The sequence below is a fragment of the Microtus oregoni genome, unplaced genomic scaffold, assembly GCF_018167655.1.
Source record: "Microtus oregoni isolate MIOR12 unplaced genomic scaffold, Mior012 000106F_ref0000393, whole genome shotgun sequence".
Classification (NCBI taxonomy): domain Eukaryota; kingdom Metazoa; phylum Chordata; class Mammalia; order Rodentia; family Cricetidae; genus Microtus; species Microtus oregoni.
The window spans coordinates 2,533,673-2,558,194 of NW_024544721.1; the positions used below are offsets into that span (position 1 = coordinate 2,533,673).

General features: G+C 37.6%; 2 pseudogenes; one reads left to right on the forward strand and one right to left on the reverse strand.

Moving 5' to 3' along the window:
* Nucleotides 1–3,862: 3,862 nt before the first annotated feature.
* On the reverse strand, nt 3,863–12,129 carry LOC121443418 (annotated as a pseudogene).
* An 11,133-nt stretch (nt 12,130–23,262) lies between these two features.
* Nucleotides 23,263–23,865, forward strand: LOC121443419 (annotated as a pseudogene).
* Nucleotides 23,866–24,522: the final 657 nt, after the last annotated feature.

Genomic DNA, 24,522 nt, shown 5'->3' on the forward strand with positions numbered 1-24,522 from the left:
TCTTTATATATTCTGGAGATCAGACGTTTGTCTGTTGCAGGGTTGGTGAAAATCTTCTCCCAGTCAGTAGGTTGCCTTTTTATCTTAGTGACAGTGTCCTTTGCTTTACAGAAACTTCTCAGTTTCAGGAGGTCCCATTTATTCAATGTTGTCTTTAATGTCTGTGCTGCTGGGGATATACGTAGGAAGTGATCTCCTGTGCCCATATGTTGTAGAGTACTTCCCACTTTCTCTTCTATCAGGTTCAGTGTGTTGAGCCTGATATTGAGGTCTTTAATCCATTTGGACTTGAGTTTTGTGCATGGTGATAGATAAGGATCTATTTTCATTCTTCTACAGGTTGACAACCAGTTCTGCCAGCACCATTTGTTGAAGATGCTTTCTTTCTAGCATTGAATACTTTTAGCTCCTTTATCAAAAATCAGGTGTTCATAGGTTTGTGGGTTAAAATCTGGGTCTTCTACTCTATTCCATTGATCGACTTCTCTGTTTTTATGCCAGTACCAATCTGTTTTCAATACTGAAGCTCTGTAATAGAGTTCTAAGTCAGGGATGGTAATGCCTCCAGAAGTTCCTTTATTGTATAAGATTGATTTGGCTATCCTGGGTTTTTTGTTTTTCCATATAAAGTTGATTAATATCCTCTCAAGATCATTGAAGAATTTCGATGGGATTCTAATGGGGATTGCATTGAATCTATAAATTGCCTTTGGTAGAATTGCCATTTTTACTATGTTGATCCTCCCAATCCAAGAGCAAGGGGAATCCTTCCATTTTCTGGTATCCTCCTCAATTTCTTTCTTCAAGGGCTTAAAGTTCTTGTCAAATAGATCCTTCACTTCGTTGGTTAGAGTTACCCCACGATATTTTATGCTATTTGTGGCTATCATGAAAGGTGATGCTTCTCTGATTTCCCTCTCTGCTTCCTTATCTTTTGTGTATAGGAGGGCAACTGATTTTTTTGAACTGATTTTGTATCCTGCCACATTACGAAAGGTGTTTATCAGCTGTAGGAGTTCTTTGGTTGAGTTTTTGGGGTCGCTTATGTACACTCTCATTTCATCTGCAAATAATTAAAGTTTAATTTCTTCCTTACCAATCTGAATTCCTTTGATCACCTTATGTTGTCTTATTGCTATTGCTAGAACTTCAAGCACTATATTAAAGAGGTATGGAAAGAGTGTACAGCCTTGTCGTGTTCCTGATTTTAGTGGGATGTCTTTGAGTTTCTCTCCATTTAATTTGATGTTAGCTGTTGGCTTGCTATAAATAGCTTTTATTATAGATAGGTATGACCCTTGTATCCCTAATCTCTCTAAGACCTATATAATAAAGGGATGTTGAATTTTGCCAATGCTTTTTCCACATCTAATGAAATGATCATATGTTTTTTTTCTTTCAGTTTATTTATATGATGGATTACATTGATAGATTTTTGTATGTTGAACCAGCCCTGCATCCCTAGGATGAAGCCTACTTGATCATAATGGATAATTTTTCTAATGTGTTCTTGGATTCGGTTTGCCAGTATTTTATTGAGGATTTTCGCATTGATGTTCATGAGTGAGATTGGCCTGTAATTCTCTTTCTTGGTTGAGTCTTTGTGTGGTTTTGGTTTCAGGGTAACTGTAGCTTCATAGAAGGAATTTGGCAATTTCTTTTCTGTTTCTATGTTGTGAAATACATTAAGGAGTATAGGTATTAGGTCTTCTTGGACTTTCTGGTAGAATTCTGCATTGAAACCGTCTGGACCTGTGCTTTTTTTGGTAGGGAGGTTTTTTATAATAACTTCTAATTCTTTATGACTAACAGGTCTATTTAGATTGTTCACCTGGTCATGGTCTAACTTTGGTATATGGTACTTATCTAAAAAAGTGTTCGTTTCTTTAACATTTGCCAATTTTGTGGCATACAGGCTTTTGTAGTAAGATCTATGATTTTCTGAATTTCCTCTGTGTCAGTGGTAATGTCTCCCTTTTCATTGTTTATCTTGTTAATTTGCATATTCTCTCTCCGCCGTTTGATTAGTTTGGATAGGAGTTTATCAATCTTGTTGATTTTCTCTAAGAACCAGCTTTTTGTTTCATTCATTCTTTGGATTGTTTTCTGTGTTTCTATTTTGTTGATTTCAGCCCTCAGTTTGATTATTTCCAGTCTTCTACTCCTCCTTGGTGAGTCTGCTTCTTTTTTTTTCTAGAGCTTTCAGTTGGGCTGTTAGGTCTTCAATGTGTGCTTTCTCTGTTTTCTTTAAGTGGGGACTTAGTGCTATGAACTTTCCTCTTAGCACTGCTTTCACAGTGCCCCATAGGTTTCAGTATGTTGAGTCGTTATTTTCATTGAATTCAAGAAAGACTTTAATTTCTTTCTTTATTTCTTCCTTGATCCAGGTGTGATTCAGTAGTTGCCTGTCCAGTTTCCATGAGTTTGTAGGCTTTCTGGGGGTAGCATTGTTGTTGAATTCTAACTTTAATCCATGGTGATCCGATATGACACAGGTGATTACTAATATTTTTTGCAACTGTTTAAGTTTGCTTTGTTACCGAGTATGTGGTCAATTTTTGAGAAGGTTCCATGAGCTGCAGATAAGGTATATTCTTTCCTATTTGGGTGAAATGGTCTATATATGTCTGTTAAGTCCATTTGATTCCTTACCTCCCTTAATCCCCTTATTTCTCTGTTAGGTTTCTGTCTGATTGACCTGTCCATTGGTGAGAGAGTAGTGTTGAAATCTCCTACTACTACTGTGTGTGGTTTGATGACTGCTTTGTGTTTTAGTAATGTTTCTTTTACGTAAGTCGGTGCTTTTATATTAGGGGCAAAGATATTCAGGATTGAGACTTTGTCCTGATTAATTGTTCTTGTTATGTGTAAAAAATGTCTGTCTCCATCTCTTCTGATTGATTTTAGTTTGAAGTCAATTTTGTTAGAAATTAGTATGGCCATACCTGCTTGTTTCTTAGGTCCATTTGCTTGATAAACCTTTTCCCAGCCCTTTACTCTGAGTAGATGTCTGTCTTTGTGGTTGAGGTGTGTTTCTTGTAAACAGCAGAATGTTGGATCCTGTTTTCGTATCCAATCTCTTATTCTGTGTTCTTTATAGGTGAGGTGAGTCCATTGATATTAAGTGATATTAATTAACAGTGGTTGTTAACTCCGGTCATTTTTTTCTTTTTTTGGTATTAGAGTTTGTGTGTTTCCCTTCTTTGAGATGTGCTGGTGAAAGGTCAATAGATGTCTGAGCTATTATGTGCATTGTTGGACTCCTTGGGTTGTGATTTTCGTTCTATTACTTTCTGTAAGGCTGGATTTGTGGCTACGTGCTGTTTAAATTTATTTTTATCCTGGAAAATTTTGTTTTCTCCATTTATAGTGAATGAAAGCTTGGCTGGGTATAGTCGTCTGGGCTTGCATCCATGGTCTCTAATTTCTGCAGTACATCTATCCAGGACCTTCTGGCTTTAATGGTTTCCATAGAGAAGACAGATGTAAGTCTGATAGGTTTACCTTTATAAGTAACTTGACCTTTTTCCTTTGCAGCTCTTAATATTCTTTCTTTATTCTGTATGTTTTTTGTTTTGATTATTATATGGCAAGCAGATTTGTTTTGGTCCAGTCTATTCGGTGTTCTGTATGCTTCTTGAATCTTCAAAGTAATATCTTTCTTTAGGTTGGGAAAGTTTTCTTCTATAATTTTATTAAATATATTTTCTGGACCGTTGAGCTGTACTTCTTCTTCTTCTACCCCTATTATTCTTAGGTTTGGTCTTTTTATTGTGTCCCAGATTTCCTGAATGTTTTGTGATGAGAATTTGTTGGTTTTGCTGTTTTCTTTGATCAGTGTGTTTATTTTCTCTATGGTATCTTCAGTGTCTGACATTCTTTCTTCTATCTCTTGTAATCTGTTGGTAGTACTTGTCTCTGTAGTTCCTGTTCATTTACCCAGATTTTCCATCTCCATCCTTCCCTCGGTTTGTGTTTTCTTCATTACTCCATTTCATTCTTCAAGTCTTGAACCGCTTCCCTTACCTGTTTGATTGCTTTTTCTTGTTTCTCTTGGTTTTCTTAGGTATCTTTGAGCGATTTATTCATTTCCTCTACCTTTTTGTTTGTGATCTCTAATTGTTTATGGCAGTTTTTCACCTCCTGTTTAAGGTCTTCTATTATTTTCATATAATTCACTTTTGAGTCGATTTCTCCTAATTCTTCTGGAGTAGGGTGTACTATTCTTCTTATTTCGGGATCCCTGGATTCTGGTGATGTCATGTTGCCTTTCAGGTTGTTGGAGGAATTCTTGCCTTGGCACCTTCCCATCTCTTCCTTTAAAATGGTGCCAGGAGAGGCCTGGTGTCTTGGTCCAGTCTTTCCTGTGACTGACTATCTGGATGTATCTCCTCAGTGTAGAAGCAGGAACCGTTTCTGTGCAGATGGAACTCCTCAGCACTGAAAATGGATGCCTGGTAGTCCAATGACCCGCGGACAAAAGGGGGAACTTGGGGGGCCGGGCGGGGTCGAGTAGAGCACAGGAGACCCTGCAACACAAGCTGAAGGTGCTCGCGCTCCCTTGCTGGAGTCCTAGAGGCCTGATGGATAGGCCAGGCACTCACTGCTCTGGGTGGGTAGTCTTAATGTAGGAGCAGGAAACTGTTCCTGAGCAAAGGACCTTGCAATAAGGCTTGGGGGCCGGGTCCTGTGTAAGAAAGACAGCCCTGCAGAATGAGCTGGGGGAGGGGGGTTTGTGCTCTCTTCCAGGACAATCCGTCCCTGGATAGCACACACTCACCCGTCCAGATGGAACTCCTCAGCACCTAAACAAGGACTCCTGGTAGCCCAATGAGCCAGGGACAAAAGGAAGAACATGCCAGGCAGGGCAGGGTCCAGTGGAGCACAGGAGACCATGCAGCACAAGCTGAAGGTGCCCAGGCTCCATTGCAGGGGACCTTGAGGCCTGCCCGGTATGCAGGCACTCACCGCTCTGGGTGGGTAGTCTTAGTGTAGGAGTGGAGAACTGTTCTTGAGCAAAGGACCTAGCAGACAGCAGGGCAGGCTTGGTGGGGAGCTGGGGAGCTGGTTCGTGTGAAAGAAAGACAGCCCAGAAGCAGGAGCTGGGGAAGGGGGTTTGTGCTCTCTTCCGGGACTATCCGCCCCTGGATAGCACACACTCACCTGTCCAGATGGAACTCCTCAGCACCTAAACAGGGGCGCCTGGTATCCCAATGAGCCAGGGACAAAAGGAAGAACATGCCAGGCAGGGCGGGAACCTGTGGAGCACAGGAGACCCTGCAGCACAAGCTGAAGGTGCCCGGGCTCCCTTGCAGGGGACCTTGAGGCCTGCCTGGTATGCAGGCACTCACTGCTCTGGGTGGGTAGTCTTAGTGTAGGTACTTCTAGATTTTCAATATCTCATTCATGTATATGGTTATACTTGTAAAAGTATCACTCCTTATTACTATAGTATTTTTAAAAACTGTAAATGGGAATATTCCGATAGCTTCATTTAGAATGCTGCTTTGATTCTTATCCATCTTTTGACATTCTACACCAATTTTAAGATCAACCTATCTATTTTGGCTTAAAACATGCTGGTACCACAGGAGTAACTATATTGGATCATAATAGCACTAAAGAATCTGTTTCCATCTTCACCACATTGTCTTACATTTATGAACATATTTCTTTGAAGATGACAAGTTTTAATCTTGTAGAAAAGCACTACACAACAATACAGATGTCTTTCCATGTATTTATGTCATCATTCCAATAGTCCCTTGCAACTTTTTGAGACATGCTTTTCAGGGTATTTGTTCTGTTTGTTGTTTAAGATGCCCCATTTTATGTACCAACACCAATGTCTATTCAAGCAACCTTTGTTGAACTCAGAGGGAAGGAGACAGAAGAATAGGAAGATGAAGACAAAGACAAAGACCAAGATGAAGAAGAGGAGGGGGAGGATGAATGGATATCAGGAAAAGGGGAGAGAAGGATGAAGACAAAAAGGAGGAACAAAAGAAGAAGAAGACAAAGAAGGAAGAGGAGGAATAAGGGGAGGACAGGGAGCATGAGAAGGAGCAGTAGAAGGAGGATGAGGAAAAAGAGGACAAAAAAGGAGAAAAAGAAGGAAGAGGAGGAGGAGGAAAAGTAGGCAAGGAAGGAGAGGAAAAAGAAGAAGAAGAAGAAGAAGAAGAAGAAGAAGAAGAAGAAGAAGAAGAAGAAGAAGAAGAAGAAGAAGAAGAAGAAGAAGAAGAAGAAGAAGAAGGGAAGGGGAGGGACAGGGAGAGGGCAGGAGAAGGAGGAGAAGGAGGAGGAGGAGGAGAAGGAGAAGGAGAAGGAGAAGGAGAAGGAGAAGGAGAAGGAGAAGGAGAAGGAGAAGGAGAAGGAGAAGGAGAAGGAGAAGGAGAAGGAGAAGGAGAAGGAGAAGGAGAAGGAGAAGGAGAAGGAGAAGAAGAAGAAGAAGAAGAAGAAGAAGAAGAAGAAGAAGAAGAAGAAGAAGAAGAAGAAGAAGAAGAAGAAGAAGAAGAAGAAGAAGAAGAAGAAGAAGAAGAAGGGGAGGGGGTTAGGGGGAGGGAGAGGGAGAGGAAATGAGAAGGAGGAGGAGGAGGAGGAGGAGGAGGAGAAGAAGAAGAAGAAGAAGAAGAAGAAGAAGAAGAAGAAGAAGAAGAAGAAGAAGAAAAAAGAAAGAAAGAAAGAAAGAAAGAAAGAAAGAAAGAAAGAAAGAAAGAAAGAAAGAAAGAAAGAAAGAAAGAAAGAAAGAAAGAAAGAAAGAAAGAAAGAAAGAAAGAAAGAAAGAAAGAAAGAAACCATGAAGTCTAAGTTTGGAAGTTTGGAGAAGGCTATGTCAGCAATCCAGTTTGGATAGAGGATAGAGGAGTTTGTAGGGGCTACTTGTGTAACAGGGCAAGACAGTGCAGAGGTTCCTCCATCTGAGGCCAATCAAGGTATAATTAGTATTTTATCTGATCCTGGTAGAATACTGTAGAAAATTACCAAATTCTATTCTAGGACCAGAAGCCAAGATGCCCCTGCTAATTTATCATAACTTATATTAAACTTTTCCCTTGAACAAACCTCCCTCTGTAGCTGCCAAACAAGATAATGGAATGTGGCTTTCATCTTTAAAAGCCCTATTTGCCTAAATGCTTAGGGATCTTAGGTTCTTAGGTTCAAATACCTGAGTGTAGTCCCAGTTGGCTGAAATGAAGACTTTCTTTTTTTTTTTTTGGTTTTTCGAGACAGGGTTTCTCTGTGGTTTTTGGAGCCTGTCCTGGAACTAGCTCTGTAAACCAGGCTGGTCTCGAACTCACAGAGATCCGCCTGCCTCTGACTTCCAAGTGCTGGGATTAAAGGCTTGCGCCACCACCGCCCGGCTGAAATGAAGACTTTCAATTGGTTATAATCTATGGCTGAATAGTCTCATCTGGTGGGCTCCCTATAATAATAAGCAATGGGTATTGTATATATTTATTAACTTCTCAAATAATAAGTAATTTTAACTTTTACTTTTTAATACTATTATGAATTAATTTTTCTTAATTTTTGTAGGTTTAATTTTTAGTGTACAGGTTTAAGCCTGGGTATTGCATATTGTTTTTATACCCTTCAGCTGAGTAGAAATCACATTAATTCACTCATGAAATGTTGTGATTATATATATATATATATATATATATATATATAATTTTGAAACTTGTTTATAGAGAATTTTATCTTTTCTTCTTTTTCAGATTGTGTTAGCCTGTGATTATTTTACATCATTATATATTTCATTAAGATATTTTTCATTTGTGTTTGGCAAAGAGGTCCATACATGCAATTCTGCCACTTAGGAGCTTGAGACTAGAAAATTACTATAATTTCTATAAGCTCAAGTACAGCCTGGACTACATAATAAGCTCCAAGACTGCATGGTGAGACTTTGTTCAGTAAAACAAAATAAAAAAGATAGACATTTTATTAATGGGTAACTGTATCATATAAATTTATCATACCTCTATTGTCAGCTCTGTCTCCCCATCCTCCCTTTGACATTTTTCTATCATGATTTCCCAAATATTATCAAATATGAAATTCTTACATTATTTTCATATATATATATATATATAATTTTCAAGGATTTTTATCTGAGAATAAATGTGATATTTTTATTTCCACCTCTTATATTTTAAATAAAATATCTACTTGCATATATTCTCTTTCAAATGATGACATAATTTTATTCTTTATTATGGTTAAATGAAGCTTCATTGTATATACACAACACATTTTTTCATATGTTAATGACACATAGGTTCATTCTATTATGTGGTTATTGTAAATAGTTCTGTGGTAAATATGGGACTGCCAGTATCTCTTGACTTTCAGTCATTTTACCATTTATTTTATCCTTCAAAATTGATGACACTAGAATTTATCAGTCCAATGTTGAATAGAACTCATAAAAGCAAATACTTGAGTTCATAATGATTTCTGTAAATTTCTCAATTTTTAATTGCAGTTAATTTACCCCTATAGATATATGAATATTGGCTTTCTATATGTAGATTCTTTTATATGTAATTATTAAATTATTTTTATACTCAGATGATGAATTGATTAGTTTATCAATATATAAAAACTTCTTTTTTTCACCTTTATATTTTGAACTCAAAAAATATTTTTTTTATTTTAAATTTCCACCTCCTCCCATCCTCTCATTTCCCTCCCACTCCTCCCCCTCCCCATCCCTCTGGCTCTCCAGTCCTAATAGAAGTCAGGGAGCCCTGCCTTGTGGGAAGTCCATGCCCCCCTCCATCCTAGGAAGGAGTTCATCCAAAGAGACTAGGCTCCCAAAAAGCCAGTACATACAGAAGAATCAAAAGCCAGTGTCATTATCATTGGCTTCTCAGTCCGCCCTCATTGTCAGCCACATTCAGAGAGTCAGGTTTGATCACATGCTCATTCAGACCCAGTCCAGCTTGCCTTGGTGAGCTCCTATTAGATCAGTCTCACCATCTCCATGGGTGGACATACCCCTCATGGTCCTGACTTCCTTGGTCATGTTTTCCCTCCTTCTGCTCTTCATCTGGGCTTTGGGAGCTCAGTCCAGTGCTCCAATGTGGAACTCTGTCTCTATCTCCATCCCTCGCCAGATGAAGGTTCTATATGTAGTAGACCTCTCACTGCTTTCTTTGGTTTTACTTCCATGCAGTCTTTTCGAGTTCCTTTTTATTTACAGTCTATATATTTTTATTATTTGTTTGTTTGTTTATTTATTTATTTATTTATTTATTTAAGATTTCTGCCTCTTCCCCGCCACCGCCTCCAAATCTCAAGGTCCAAATCAGGAACAGAAGGAGAGAGAGCATGAGCAAGGAACTCTGGACTGTGAGGGGTGCACCCACATGAAGGCATAAGTCATAAACAATCCCACACCAGTTTGGTTAATAGGGTTATTATGATTAATAGGATGGTATTTATTTAAAGGGGAAAACGCTTATAGATCACCATCCCAGACAAGAGCCCTCTGTACAGTCAGGAAGAAGTGTAGTCGCCGGAAGTGGAGCAGGAAGCAAAGAGAGCGAGAAGGGAAGTAGCTGCTTTTTTAAAGGGAGAGAGACCATGCCCCAATGGGCTGGTATCTCAGCGGCTATTGGCTGGAGGAGTGGAAGGACCTCCTGCAACACTCACACACTGAGACAATGGGGATGTTCTAACCGGAACTCACCAAAGCCAGCTGGCCTGGATCTGAAAAAGCATGGGAAAAAAAAAAACGGACTCGCTGAACATAGTGGACAATGAGGACTACTGAGAACTCAAGAACAATGGCAATGGGTTTTTGATCCTACTTCACATACAGGCTTTGTGGGAACCTAGGCAGTTTGGATGCTCACCTTACTAGACCTGGATGGAGGTGGGTGGTCCTCGGACTTCCCACAGGGCATGGAACCCTGATTGCTCTTCAGGACTTGATTGGGGTAGGGGGAGGGAAATGGGAGGCAGTCTATATATTTTTCTTTTTAAATTTTTGTTATTTGAAATTTTCAAACATAATATTATATTTTTCTTATTATTTTTATTGTTCTATACATTTTTCTCTGTTCCTCTCCCTTCCTCCCCTCTCTCCTTCTAACCTCTACCATGAACTCCATGCTCCCAATTTACTTAGGAGATCTCGTAAAGCAATAAAAAAAACAGTCGACAGTCCACAACCCAAGAGAACCTACACAACAAAAAACACTCTAAGAGAGACATATATCGATCGACAAAGGAAGAAAACAACGATAATATTGTACTTGAATTATAGCTATCCTTTCCTTTCTCCATACCCTGTCATGTTTCTGTCATACTTCCTCTCAAATTTCATGAATTAAAAAAAATGTTATTGTTACACACACACACACATGCACACATTAATTTTATAACCTATCAGAGGATTCCTCCCTGTAGGAGTCTGATTATCCTTGTCCTAGAAGCAATCTATTGCCTACGGATCCTAGAGATGGGTTCTTATAAGATTTTTTCCTGCCAAGTTGATATGTCAGTTAGTGTTTATATACTGCAGATCTTGTTGTGTCTATTATATTGGAAGGCATTATCTCATAGCATATTTTTGATGCTCTTGCTCTTACAATGTTTCTGATCCCTTTTTCTTGGAGTTCCCTGACCATTAGCTATTGGGTAGTTTCTCAACTGGAGATGGATATCCAGCCACCATTTTTTCTCTGAAGTTTGACCAGTTGTGGCTTTCTGTAATGACCTCAATCTGTTGCATAAAGAAGTGTCTCTTTATAAGGAATGAAAACTCCTGGGCTTTTTTTTTTCTGGTTGGGAGCTTTTTATGTCAGCTTCTATTTCCTCACGACTTATAGGTCTATTTAAATTGTTCACCTGGTCTTGATTTAATTTTGGTATATTGTATTTATCTAAAAACAAGTCCATTTCTTTTACATTTTCCAACTTTGTGGCATATAGGCCTTTTTAGTAAGACCTAAAGATTCTCTGAATTTCCTCAGTGTTTGTTGTTATGTCCCTGTTTCATTTATGATCTTGTTAAATTGTGTGTTCTCTCTCTGCTTTTTGATTAGTTTGGATAGGGGCTTGTCAATCTTGTTGATTTTTTCAAAGTACCAGCTCTTTGTTTCTTTGATTCTCTGATTTGTTTTCTGTGTTTCTATTTTGTTGATATCAGCCCTCAGTTTGATTATTTCCAGTCTTCTACTCCTCCTGGGTAAGGCTGCTTCTTCTTTTTTTTTTCTAGAGTTTTCAGCTGTGCTTTCTCTATTTTAAAATGTGGGCACTTAGTGCTGTGAACTTTCCTCTTAGCACTGCTCTCATAGTGTCACATAGGTTTGGGTATGTTGTGTCTTTATTTTCGTTGAATTCAAGGAAGAATTTAATTTCTTTCTTTATTTCTTCCCTGACCCGGGGGTGGTTCAGTAGTTGACTATTCAGTTTCCATGAGTTTGTAGGCTTTCTTGGGGTAGAATTGCTTTTAAATTCTAACTTTATTCCATGGTGATCCGATAAGACACAGGTGATTACTAATTTTTTTTTTTTTTTTTTGCATCTGTGGAAGTTTGCTTTGTTACCGAGTATGTGATCAATTTTTGAGAACAGGCGCTTGGCTTCAGCTTCATATGACCACTTGCTTGTTTCTTCCACAACTACAGTGGCAGCACCAGTCACAGGAGCCACTGCCCCCAGCCCCACCCCTGTGGCTGAGAGCAGCAAACTGCCCCCTGCTGTCACAGGTGCCAGAGCTAGACCCATGATGCCCAGGACTCCAGAGACAACGCTAGGGGTGTTGGTCACCACGTTGGAGATGGTGCAGCCCTTGTGCACCTGGTCAACGTGGTCAGCCAGAGCTCGGAGCTTCCTGATGTTTCCCTCTATCGTTTTCAACTGAGGAAATTCTTCCACAAACCTTTTCCTGTCCTGCAGTTCTTTTTGAAGCCGTTCTTTGCCCTCCACGACTGGGAGCTGCTCCAGAGCCTTATGCAGTGCAGCTTCCTCATCTCTGGACAATTCAGCCTCTGCCACCAACACCTTCCAAGCGTCTTGTCTCTATCTCCATCACTGCAGGTCTCTTCTGCTTGCTGAGTCCTGCAGATACTTAATGACTTCCTGGATGAAGGGTTTCCTCAATACTCGGGAAGAAAAAGAATGAGGTTAGAGGTCAGCATGGAAGAGCCTAAATGGCAAAGAGCATATGGCATTTGATAGCCAGAGTATTCAGCATCTGCCATTGGGGCATGAATGGAGTCAGCAATGCTAGGGAATGTGTTGTGCCTTCAATTCACGTATAAAAAGCCTTCTGGAACAAGCAAGTGGTCAGATGAAGCCGAAGCCAAGCGCCTGTTGTCAGACACCATGGATACTAAGAAGAAGGTTCCTATCCTGAAGAAGATTGTCAACACACTTTCTAGAGGCTTCTATAATGTCTTCAAACAATTGAAAACCTTGAGACAAAACATCCGTGCCACTGGGGTAGCCAGAGCCAACCCTCACTTAGTGGCAGATGCCAAGCTCCTCATGACTGCTAGAAGAATCTCTGCCCAACAAGCTAGTCAGGTGAAGAATGTCTTTGAAGGCACTGCTCTGGCAATGACCAAAAAGGCCCGAATCAGAGGGACAGCCATTGCAGGTGTCTTCCTCGCAGTCGATGTGTATGACCTTGTAAGAGAATTTTTGAGAAGGTTCCATGAGATGCTAAGAAAAAGGTATATTCTTTCCTATTTTGGTGGAATGTTCTATAGATGTCTGTTAAGTCCATTTGATTTATTAACTCCATTAGTTCTTAAGGGGAGGTGTTTAGAAAACAGTTACATATACTGCTTTAGGAATGTACCAATAGTCAGTTTTGCTCTAGGATCCATGGTTTCAACAGCCATGAAGAGTCAGCTGAGTTTCTTGTAGGAGTTCTGTTGTAGCATATATTTGGTCCTTTTCAAACTTAATTCAATCATTCCTTGCTTTGTAACTAGCAAATTTCATTTGTATACATCCAGTATCATTATTAATACACAGTGTTTTACTACTTCTTTTTGTTGCTTTTTCTCTAATGATTTTAGCTTGTTTCTTCTTATTATCTTCCATTAGCATTTCTGAAAAAAATGCCATGTCGCAGTGTGCTTTTTGTTTTGTTTTTGTTGATGTTGTATGTATCATAGGATATTTCTTTGTGATTACCATAAATCTTTTATGATGCTTGAAGTTGAAAACTTTACATTGATTGCAAATTAAAAGTCTTCAGTATTTGTTTGAATCATATTCCTCAGTTTTGAGTCTCTAATGTATTCATTTTATTTTGTAAAGGTCTCAGTCAATTACCACAGTTACTATAATAGAAAATAAATTCATCACGGTTACAATGGTTAGGGTAGTCTTACCTTGACAACACACTTCTATTACTATATAGTTTCTGTGACTTCATATGCTACACATTGCCCATTAATATGATTTTCTTTATTCCTGTAGAATTTTTATAAAATTGATCTGATTAGAAGAAAAATAATGGATCCTGATGGAAGAGGAGATGGTAAGGAACTAGGAGGAGCACATGGTGGCAAAACTGTAATAAAGATACAGTGGATGAGAAAATAATCTATTTTCAATAAAAGGGGAAAAGCCTAAAATGAAACAAAAATCCCACATCTTTTATTTATGCAGGAAAGTTTTAAACTGTCATTTATTTCTAGATTTTAAAGATTCTGTATATGGTAATATTGGATGTCATTTTATTCACTTCAGGACTTTGAAAATGTCATTATACTCCATGCTTTCATATACAATATTTTTCTGTGAAGTGAACTTCTAGTACTATTCCAGCTTAAAAAGGCAACACATTGACTGGGAGAAGATCTTCACCAACCCTGCAACAGACAAAAGTCTGATCTCCAAAATATATAAAGAACTCAAGAAACTAGACTTTAAAATGCTAATTAACCCAATTAAAAAATGGGGCACCGAACTGAACAGAAAATTCTCAACAGAAGAAATTCAAATGGCCAAAAGACACTTAAGGTCATGATCAACCTCCTTAGCGATCAGGGAAAAGAAAATTAAAACTAATTTGAGATACCATCTTACACCTGTCAGAATGGCTAAAATCAAAAACACCAATGATAGACTTTGCTGGAAAGGTTGTGGAGTAAGGGGTACACTTATCCATTGCTGGTGGGTACAAACTTGTGCAACCACTTTGGAAATCAGTGTGGCGATTTCTCAGGAAATTTGGGATCAACCTAACCCAAGACCCAGTAATACCACTCTTGCATGCAAAATTCTAGATGTCGTTTTTTTTTACCGCTGAGTAGTACTCTAATATTTATATATTCCACACTTTCTTCATCCACTCTTCCATTGAAGGGCATCTAGGTTGTTTCCAGGTTCTGGATATTACAAATAATACTGCTATGAATATAGTTGAACAAATGTTCTTGTCATATGATAGGGCATCTCTTGGGTATATTCCCAGGAGTGGTATTGCTGGGTCCAGGGGTAGGTTGATCCCAAATTTCCTGAGAAACCGAAACAATGATTTCCAAAGTGGTTGCACAAGATGGCATTCCCACCAGCAATGGATGAGGGTACCCGTTCCTCCACAGCCTCTCCAGCAAAGGTTATCATTGGTGTTTTTGATTTTAGCCATTCTGACAGGTGTAATATGATATCTCAAAGTTGTTTTGATTTGCTTTTCCCTGATCGCTAAGGAGGTTGAGCATGACCTTAAGTGTCTTTTGGCCATTTGAGCTTCTTCTGTTGAGTATTCTCTGTTCAGTTCACTGCCCCATTTTTTAATTGGGTTAATTAAACATTTTAAAGTCTAGTTTCCTGAGTTCTCTATATATTTTGGAGATCAGACGTTTGTCTGTTGCGGGGTTGGTGAAGATCTTCTCCCAGTCAGTAGGTTGCCTTTTGTCTTGGTGACAGTTTCCTTTGCTTTACAGAAGCTTCTCAGTTTTAGTAGGTCCCATTTATTCAATGTTGCCCTTAATGTCTATGCTTCTGGGGTTATACATAGGAAGCGATCTCCTGTGACCATCTGTTGTAGGGTACTTCCCACTTTCTCTTCTATCAGGATCAATGTGTTCTGACTGATATTGAGGTCTTTAATCCATTTGGACTTGAGTTTTGTGCATGGTGATAGATATGGGTCTATTTTCATTCTTCTACAGGTTGACATCCAGTTATGCCAGCACCATTTGTTGAAGATGCTTTCTTTCTTCCATTGAATACTTTTAGCTAATTTATCAAAAATGAGGTGTTCATAGGTTTGTGGGTTAAAATTCGGGTCTTCTATACGATTCCATTGGTCGACTTCTCTGTTTTTATGCCAGTACCACACTGTTTTCATCACTGTAGCTCTGTAATAGAGTTTGAAGTCAGGGATGGTAATGCCTCCAGAAGATCCTTTATTGTATAGGATTGTTTTGGCTATCCTGGGTTTTTTGATTTTCCATGTAAAGTTGATTATTGTCCTCTCAAGTTCTGTGAAATATTTTGATGGGACCTTGATGGGCATTGCATTGAATCTATAAATTGCCTTTCGTAGAATTGACATTTTTAAAAAGATGATCATGGGATGTACTCACTCATAATTGGTTTCTAGCCATCAATAGGGGTCACGGAGTCTACAATTGGTGAACCTAAAGAAGCTAAGTAAGAAGGTGAACCCAAGGAAAAACATATAGTTATCCTCTTGGCTATGGGAAGTAGACAAAATTGCCAGGGAGAAAATTGGGATCTTGGGGGTGGGGTGGGATGCGGGTAAGTGGAGATGGGGAGAGAAAAGGGAGAAGGGGAGGATGGGGGGAACGTGGGGAAAAAGGATAACTGGGATAAAGGAAGGTTGGATAGGGGAGCATGGAAGCACAATTCTTAGTTAAGGGAGCACCTTAGGGTTGGCAAGAAACTTGAACCTAGGGTGGCTCCCAGGAGCCCAAGCTGATGTCCCCAGTTAGTTCCTTGGGCAGCTGGGGATAGGGAACCTGAAATGACCCTATCCTATAGCAATACTGATGAATATCTTGCATATCATCATAGAACCTTCATCTGGTGATGGATGGAGATAGAGACAGAGACCCACACAGGAGCACTGGACTGAGCTCCCAAGGTCCCAATGAGGAGCAGAAGGAGGGAGAACATGAACAAAGAAGTCAGGACCACGAGGGGTGCACCCACCCACTGAGACAGTGGAGCTGATCTATTGGGAGCTCACCAAGGCCAGCTGGACTGTGACTGAAAATGCATGGGATAAAACTGGACTCTATGAACATGGCAAACAATGAGGGCTGATGAGAAGCCAAGGACAAGGGCACGGGGTTTTGATCCTACTTAATGTGCTGACTTTGTGGGAGCCTAGCCAGTTTGGATGTTCACCTTCCTAGAAATGGACAGAGGGGGGAGGACCTAGGACTTACCACAGGGCAGGGAACCCTGACTGCTCTTTGGATTGGAGAGGGAGGGGGAGAGTAGTGGGGAGAGGGGAAGAAGGGTGGGAGGAGGGGGAGAAGGGTGGGAGGATGGGGAGGGAAATGGGAGGCTGGAAGGAGGCAGAAACTTGTTTTCGTTCCCTTTTCTCAATTAAAAAAAAAGAAAAATATAAATATATATTTAACATTCCTTTTTCTTTCTACGTGTAGGATATTCTCTTTGTATTGGACCTCTAACAATTTGGTTATAATACATCTGGGAATCTGCATGTTTTTGATGAATCTTATTTGTAATCTTTGACCTTTTCTTGTTGTTGTTGTTGTCTTTTTGTTTTTTGTGAGCCAATAATTTTTTAAGTTGTTTCTACTAGTTTAGTTTGGGATAGCAGTTTTAACCAAAAGGTAAACTAAATAATACAGCATTCTTGAACAAATAATCAAAACAAATTATAATAATATTAAAATTAATGCTATTTTAGCATAACTTCGAAGAACTAACGTTCTGTAGTTAAACTTCCTGGCTTTAAAGCATTGGTATATCATAAACAGGCTCAGTAAACAGGGTTAAATAGATTTCATCTTTAACTCAATTTGCACTTCTGAAAGTGGAGGTAATGTACATTTCCATCGGGTAAATATGAAGTCAGAAGGAGCCATGGAATGTAGAATATAGTACCCAACATAACACAAGTAAACAGTGTTTATTGTTACTTATTTAGTACTGAGCTAATGGTGTTTGACAATATTATGCTAATTACACATTATGTGTGGACTGAATCTACAAATGTTCTAAAGTAGTTTTAAAAAAAAATATTGGCATTAAAAAATAATGGACACAATTCAACTTCAACCCATAGAAAATAGAAATGATATGTAAGAAGAAGTAAAACAAACCCCCCTGGAATTTTTTTTATCTTTTAACTGTCTACAATGATAAAAAAAAAAACATTTAAATGTACATCATTTCTGTGGGTATCTTTGACCATTTAATAACTGCATAATTTGGTATTACTCCAGGTTTGAAAAATCTTTTGCAAACATTTTCTTAAATATGTTTTATGCTTCTTTCACTTTTTCTGGTCTCTTGACTGTTAATCACTTAATATTTGGCCTTTTAATATTCTGCATATCTCAGGATCTTTCTTTGTCAATTTCCATTATTTTGTTTTTATTTTCTGTTATATACTTTCAAATAACTTGTATCCAACCTCATTGTTTGCTACTGGTTCTTAATAGTTTGCTTAACATTTTCTATTACGTGGTTTATTTTGTTTATTGCATGATAAGTACAAAAATTTTTACTATCATTTTAAAGATTTATGCATATTATTTTAAGTGTGTGTGTGTGTCTGTGTATGTGTGTGTGTGTTTGTGTGTGTGTGTGTGTGTGTGTGTGTGTGTGAACAAATGTCCACAGAGGTCTTGTAACTGGAATCACAGATAGTTATGAGCTGCCTGATATGGATGCTGGGAATAGGGCATTTATATTTTTAGAAAAGTGATACATGATTTTTAAGGTATTATATCAATCTGGTAAATTTCTCTGATAAATTTGTAAATTGCTTTTCTGTATTTCTTTGAAGTCTATGCTTACCTTTCATAAAATAACTATTTTGAATTGGCAATTTCTTCATGTAAAATTACCCCCATAATATTATCTGTGCTTGATACTGTCATAATCCCTTGATTATTATCGATCCTGTGGATAAGTATCAGTATTTGTGCATTCAAGGTAGGCATTTATTCCAGTCTTAGTTGTTTGAATTTGTCTGTATTTGTCATTCTGCATACACTTGTCAAATAATACTGAAGGCACTAGAGTGGTGCTTAGGTTCAAAACTGTCTTTATTGTCAGAATCACCAGATGACTTCTTCTGGATCAACTATTTTATAGAGCCTACATAGCCTGTTATAAAAGCAAGAGTTATATGTATGAGTGGGATAATTCTAAGGCTCTAAACAGAGCTTTCTTAGAATATTCTATGGAATGCACACTAGAAATCATACCCAAAAGACTAAGATAAATCCTCCTTGGTCCTTTTTTTATGCAATAATGATTTGAGATCAGGATGAAAGAGGTCGACTTCTAATCCTATAGCATTTTCGAACCCAATTTCAACAACATTTTTTGACATATAAACCATAATTTATGAAGAGGCACTAGCATGTGTGACTCCTCATTATCCTCTTGGTAAATGCTTTTCCTTAAGTAATCAAGTCAAAACATAATCTTTGGGAAATATTATTTCTAAATTTGATTCCCATAAACACAACAGATTAGTTTTCCATTTATATATATTTTTTTTTGTTCCTGTCCTGGAACTAGCTCTTCTAGATCAGGCTGGGTTCCAACCCACAGAGATCCATCTGCCTCTGCCTTCCGAGTGCTGGGATTAAAGGCGTGCGCCACCACCGCCCGGCTTCCATTTATATTTCTTTACCTTTTACCTAAATCCAATGTCCCTACAAATCACTTTAATCTGTGGGATTAGAAGGCTTAAAGTGGGGCTGTTCTACCATTTTGCCGGTGGAACACCTACAAATATCCTTGATGGTATACTCTAAGTTTCCTCTTATATAAATTTTCCTACATTTTGTATATTTTCTCCTCTTTGAACTATATAATCTTAATTAACCTATTTTCATATCAGTCAGTTATTTCATCTGCTGAATTTTTTCTTTACAGATCTTCTAAGTAGAATGTCTTTATTACATATTTCAGCTCTCAAATTTCTCTTTATTGCTTTGGAAAAGTTTTGACATTAAAATATATCCTTTGGTGAGAGATCATCCCCTCGATCTTGTTTGTCTTTGCCCATGGTTTCCTTTGACTTACTGAGGATATTTAACTTAGCTGATTCAAAGTTTATCTTCAGTGAGTTCAAATTCTGTGCTTCTTTAGAGATAGTTTCTATTAAATTGCTTTTTTCCTAAACATAAACCAAATGTATTTGTTTATTCACATGCTTTATTATATTTACTTAAAACTGGATAGTTCTGCAATGTACTAACTTTGAAAACCATACTCTTCACCTTTTCTGGATTTATTGTTGATGGTTGCTGTGGAGTGTAGTTATTTTTTTTTTAGTGACTTTCCTTACCATTTTTAAAGATGGCTTCTTATTCTGTCTCTGAATTCTCTTTTGTTAGGATGTGGTAAACTTGGAATTTTACAAAGATTTATTTGAATACATGTAGAATAAAACAGAAGGAAGTAAGACAGGAAGAGAGAGAGAGAGAGAGAGAGAGAGAGAGAGAGAGAGAGAGAGAGAGAAAGAGAGAGAGAAAGAGAGAGAGAGAAAGAGAGAGAGAGGGGAAATGAAGAAAGTAGAAGGAAGATAGGGAAGAAAGTGTTCTTTGTATTTTCAGGTTAGCTTTGGATTGGATTAAAAACTTATACAAGAAGCCTACCATTTATACATTCTTATGTAGCACAAATTTTAATTGGTCGTAATAATAGAAGCCTGCAATCAGTTATCTGGGGGTGAAAATGAGATATCAGGGAAGCAGTGCAACCAGCCACTAGAGTTGCCACTAGAGATAGCACACACATTTAATCCCACAACTCAGGAGACAGAGGCAGACTGAGCTCTGTTAGTTCAAGGCCACCCTGGGCTACATGAGATTGATCCAGTTTTAAAAGGATATAGAGCTCACACAAAGGTGATCCTAGGATTTGGGATCACAGGTGATTAATACCAGCACTAGGGAGGCCATATATAATATCCGTGCTTGTTCATGTATTGAACAGTAAGCAATATCTAATAATGAAGCATTATTAAATGCTAGTGAATCCATCTATAAAAGTGAGATGTTTATACCTATTTGATTGAGAATCTAAACATGTACCAATTATGATTTCAAATTGAAAGTCTTTAAATATTTTGAAAGGAGAAGGAAGCATTTTTGCTGCATGGGAAAGTAATACAAGATATATCAAAATTTCACAATTTTAAAAAAATCAATTCTGCCACTCGTTTAGTAGCTTATATATAGACAGTGTTCCTGTCCTCCCCAGTACTGCAGCCATTTCAACCCAAAGAAACACACCAAGGCTTATATTAATTATAAACTCTTTGACCTAATAGCTCAGGCTTATTATTAACTAGCTCGTACAATTTAAACTAATCCATCATTTATATCTATGTTTAGCCACATGACTTGGTACCTTTTCTCAGTGCAGCATTCTCATCTACCTTCCTCTATGTCTAGATTATGACTGACTCTCTGCCTTTCCTCTTCCCAGAATTCCTCTAGTCTAGTTGCCCCGCCTATGTGCTCTGTGTGGCTAGTTGTCAATCAGCATTTTATTAAACCAATATAAATAACAAAACTTTACAATGTACAAGAATATTATCCCACAGCATTTCCCCTCTTCTGTTCAAAATAGAAACACTGAATCTAATCTCTTTAGTTTAGCTTTTTTCCTGACAATTATCTATAGGAACTTGTAACCAACTCTCTAAACAAAACAAACATCTATAATTCAATTTTTGGGAATGTGGACATAGTTTTCTATACTATTTCCAGCTGACTGGGGATGCTGGCAATCTTATGGTGACCCAAAGAAAATTTAGGATCATGGTCAAGTCCTGACTAGAGTATTCTTTGAGGCTGGATTATCTCAACTAGCAGTATTGAAACTGTTCTGGATGTAGAACTCAGAAGAAGCTGCAAAAAATGTACGATAAAACATTGGATCTTCTGGATCATGTTTTTCCCCAATGGAAATTTTTTCAGTGGATCTTCCTTGGTCATACCTTATTTTTCTTAACCAAGAATAAATCCACAGGCTCTCATTTCCTGTAGAAATAAAAGCAAAAGCTCTTCTCCAAAGTAACATATCTTTTGATTTAAATATTGAAGTCAACATATTTTCAAAATATATAGATTGGATTAACCCAGCAGCATTTATAAATGTCTTTTAGCAGCTGTTGTTTCTTCCTCAGCAGTAAAACAATTCAAAGACAACAGAAACATACAGTATTCATATTTTCTTTGTATTTTCATTCCTTTATGTGGCTATTTTTACTCTATTTCTTTTATTTTTGTTTTATTTACTAAACCAAATCTTATTCTAAAAAAAAACAATATATGTGAATTTGTTTTCCTGAAAAGTAAAAACTCTAATCTTGAGGTTAGAAAAGTATCATATTATAAACATAATACCATTTCTTCCTGAGATGCTATGGAAAAAGTAAAGAAGCATTATTTTACAAAGATAATATGCCAGGTTATCAATTAAGTATAACTTCAAAATTAGTAGTTTCTTATATGATTTTGTTTAACTTCCCAGCTAGTGCTATAATAAGGAATGTATACACTTTGCAATTAGAAAATCACTCTCATTAAAACATAGAAAAAAAGCAAGGTTTCCTTTCTAAAATAAATTACACCTGAAAGCTTTCAGTTACCAAGTAATTAGTATATTGACATATTGCTTTCATATTTGTAAAGAAAATAAGAATGCTTACAATGTTAGTTAATTAACTACTGTTCTGACATCTTGATAAAACATAAACAGATTTTTCTATCAACTAGAGCTCTTTATTCATAGTCTTTTTGATGTCCTGTTGGAAGAGTATAAAATTAACTTTATAACTCATTCAGTTCCTATGTCAACTCAAATTTTGAAATTTTAGGGCTAATTGGTCTTTATTTGGCTATATTATATATAGCAAAGCCGAGATAAAGGATTGAAAATAAAAGCAAAATGAAAGAATATCTACAAAATACAAATCATTATTTTCTAACAAGACCACCAGGGAAGGTAAAAGCATCATAATGCTTTATATAATACAATTCCATTATTATAGACATGATTCTATCCATACCCAAAGCAAAAACAAAAATTCTTTATATAGGTAGGAGCTGAGAACATTTCCTGGTGATAAAAAGATTATCAATAGAAGGGAGCGCTTGATTTTCACTTAGTTTTTTTAAAACCCTCCTCCTTCAATATAACTTTTCCCCCATCTCTAGGAATGCATACTTAACATCAAAAAAGAGGAATATTTATTGAATCACTCAGTCAGCTACTCAAATTATTTTTTACTGTATGTGTTATAAAAAAAGAATATAGAAAATACATGTTACTCAAGAAACAAAATGTTTGGGGAGTGATATGGAGAAAAATAAAACAAAGAAGTAATAATCCATGTGGAGGGAATTTGTGAGTATTTTTTCATATCACAGAGCCTCATGGAAATTGTAGTCAATAGAATTGAAATTTTAGAACCTTCCTTTAGTCTTGCTAATGATGTCTCAGGAAGAGGATAATCTTGGCTTCCTCTCATGGATATATTTTCACATATATCTTGCTTCCCTTTTGACTGTTCTTTTTTTTCCCCCACTGGGCTCCTTTTTTACTTAGATGTTGAACAACTTAAATGACAATTACACCATTAAGAGAGTAACAAAGGATGTAAAACGGAAACACAATTGGCCACAGATTAAATAACCAGGGTTTTGTTTTGAGGACTAGGAAGCATTAGAAGCTTGGAAATCCAGAATCAAAAAAAAAAAAAAAAAAAAAAAAAGGAGGGAAAAAGAGTCCTTAGCCACAACCACTCCATTATCAATATCAATAGTGTCTTGGGCTATCGGAACGAGATCTTGACCGTGATCTATACCGACTGTAATAAGGAGAAGTTGACCGTCGACCTTCTTCTGTACTGGTAATCGTAATCTTTGTATCTGTCATAGCCTCGATCATATCCTCTATCATAGTAAGAATCTCGTCGTCTACCACCTCCGCCGCTTCTGCCACCTCCTCCTCCTCCACCACCTTCACCACCACTATGAGTTGGTCTGCCCATGTAAATGCCTGGTGTAGGTGTATGAGCTCTTGGCCGACATGAGTGATGTAGAGGAGAACAACTTTGAGGACAGAGAGTCTCGCTCTCAGTCAAAATCTCCAACGGGAACTCCTGCTTGAGTAAAATCAGAGAGCAGGTCAGGATCTCGTAGTCCATCACGGGTATCCAAACATTCTGAATCCCATTCTCGATCAAGATCAAAATCCAGGTCAAGGTCAAGGAGACATTCTCTTAAACGCTACAGTCGGTCCAGGTCCCACTCTCATAGGATACGATGTTGAAGTAGATCCTATACACCAGAGTATCGTCGACGAAGAAGCCGGAGTCATTCTCCAATGTCTAATCACAGAAGACATACAGGCAGCAGGGCGAATCCAGATCCCAATAGTTGCCTGGGAGTGTTTGGCCTCAGTTTGTACACAACAGAAAGAGATCTTTGTGAAGTATTTTCTCGATATGGACCGTTGAGTGGTGTCAATGTAGTTTATGATCAGCGAACTGGCAGGTCATGTGGATTTGCTTTTGTGTATTTTGAGAGGATAGATAACTCTAAGGAGGCTATGGAAAAAGCAAATGGAATGGAGCTGGATGGTAGAAGAATTTGTGTGGATTATTCTATAACCAAGAGACAGACCTCTTGACTGTTCTTAAACGAGGTGTTGAGGGCTCCACATAATAAAATAAATCATATGTTTTTTACTCCTTTAAATATATAACCAAGTACTAAAGGAAAATCTAAAAGAACATTTACAATTGTGAGTTAAATATTCTCCAAAATATTTGAGAGATTATAGAGGTTTATGGCATTTTTCACAGATTGTTGATAAACTCACGTTTTTCTTGCAAAACTAGGCAGACTCACAGGGCACAAAATGGCCTGATGATATTTATTTTGTGTCTTACATATATTTGGGAGGTAGAATGTCAAGAAAAATACAATCAAATTTGATTCATATTTATTCTTCAGTATCCACAATATTTTACTGTACACTATCCTGAAAAAGTTAACCTGATACATTGGAAAGATTTTATTGTGACATTCTTCAGTAACTTTTATATACTGTTTCTTTTCATAATTTGAGAAGCAATAATGATTTTTGTTTTAAATTTCTTCATAAATATTCTTACTGATGGATGATGCATTTATTTAAGCATCAGTGGACAAATAAAGTTATCCATGGGTGACTAACAACCTTGAATAAATACCCCTTCGCTCAGTTGCTATCCACAGCACCTAAGAAATGCAATTACATGCTGGGACCTATTATCCCAATTAATGGACTGTTTTATATTCAATG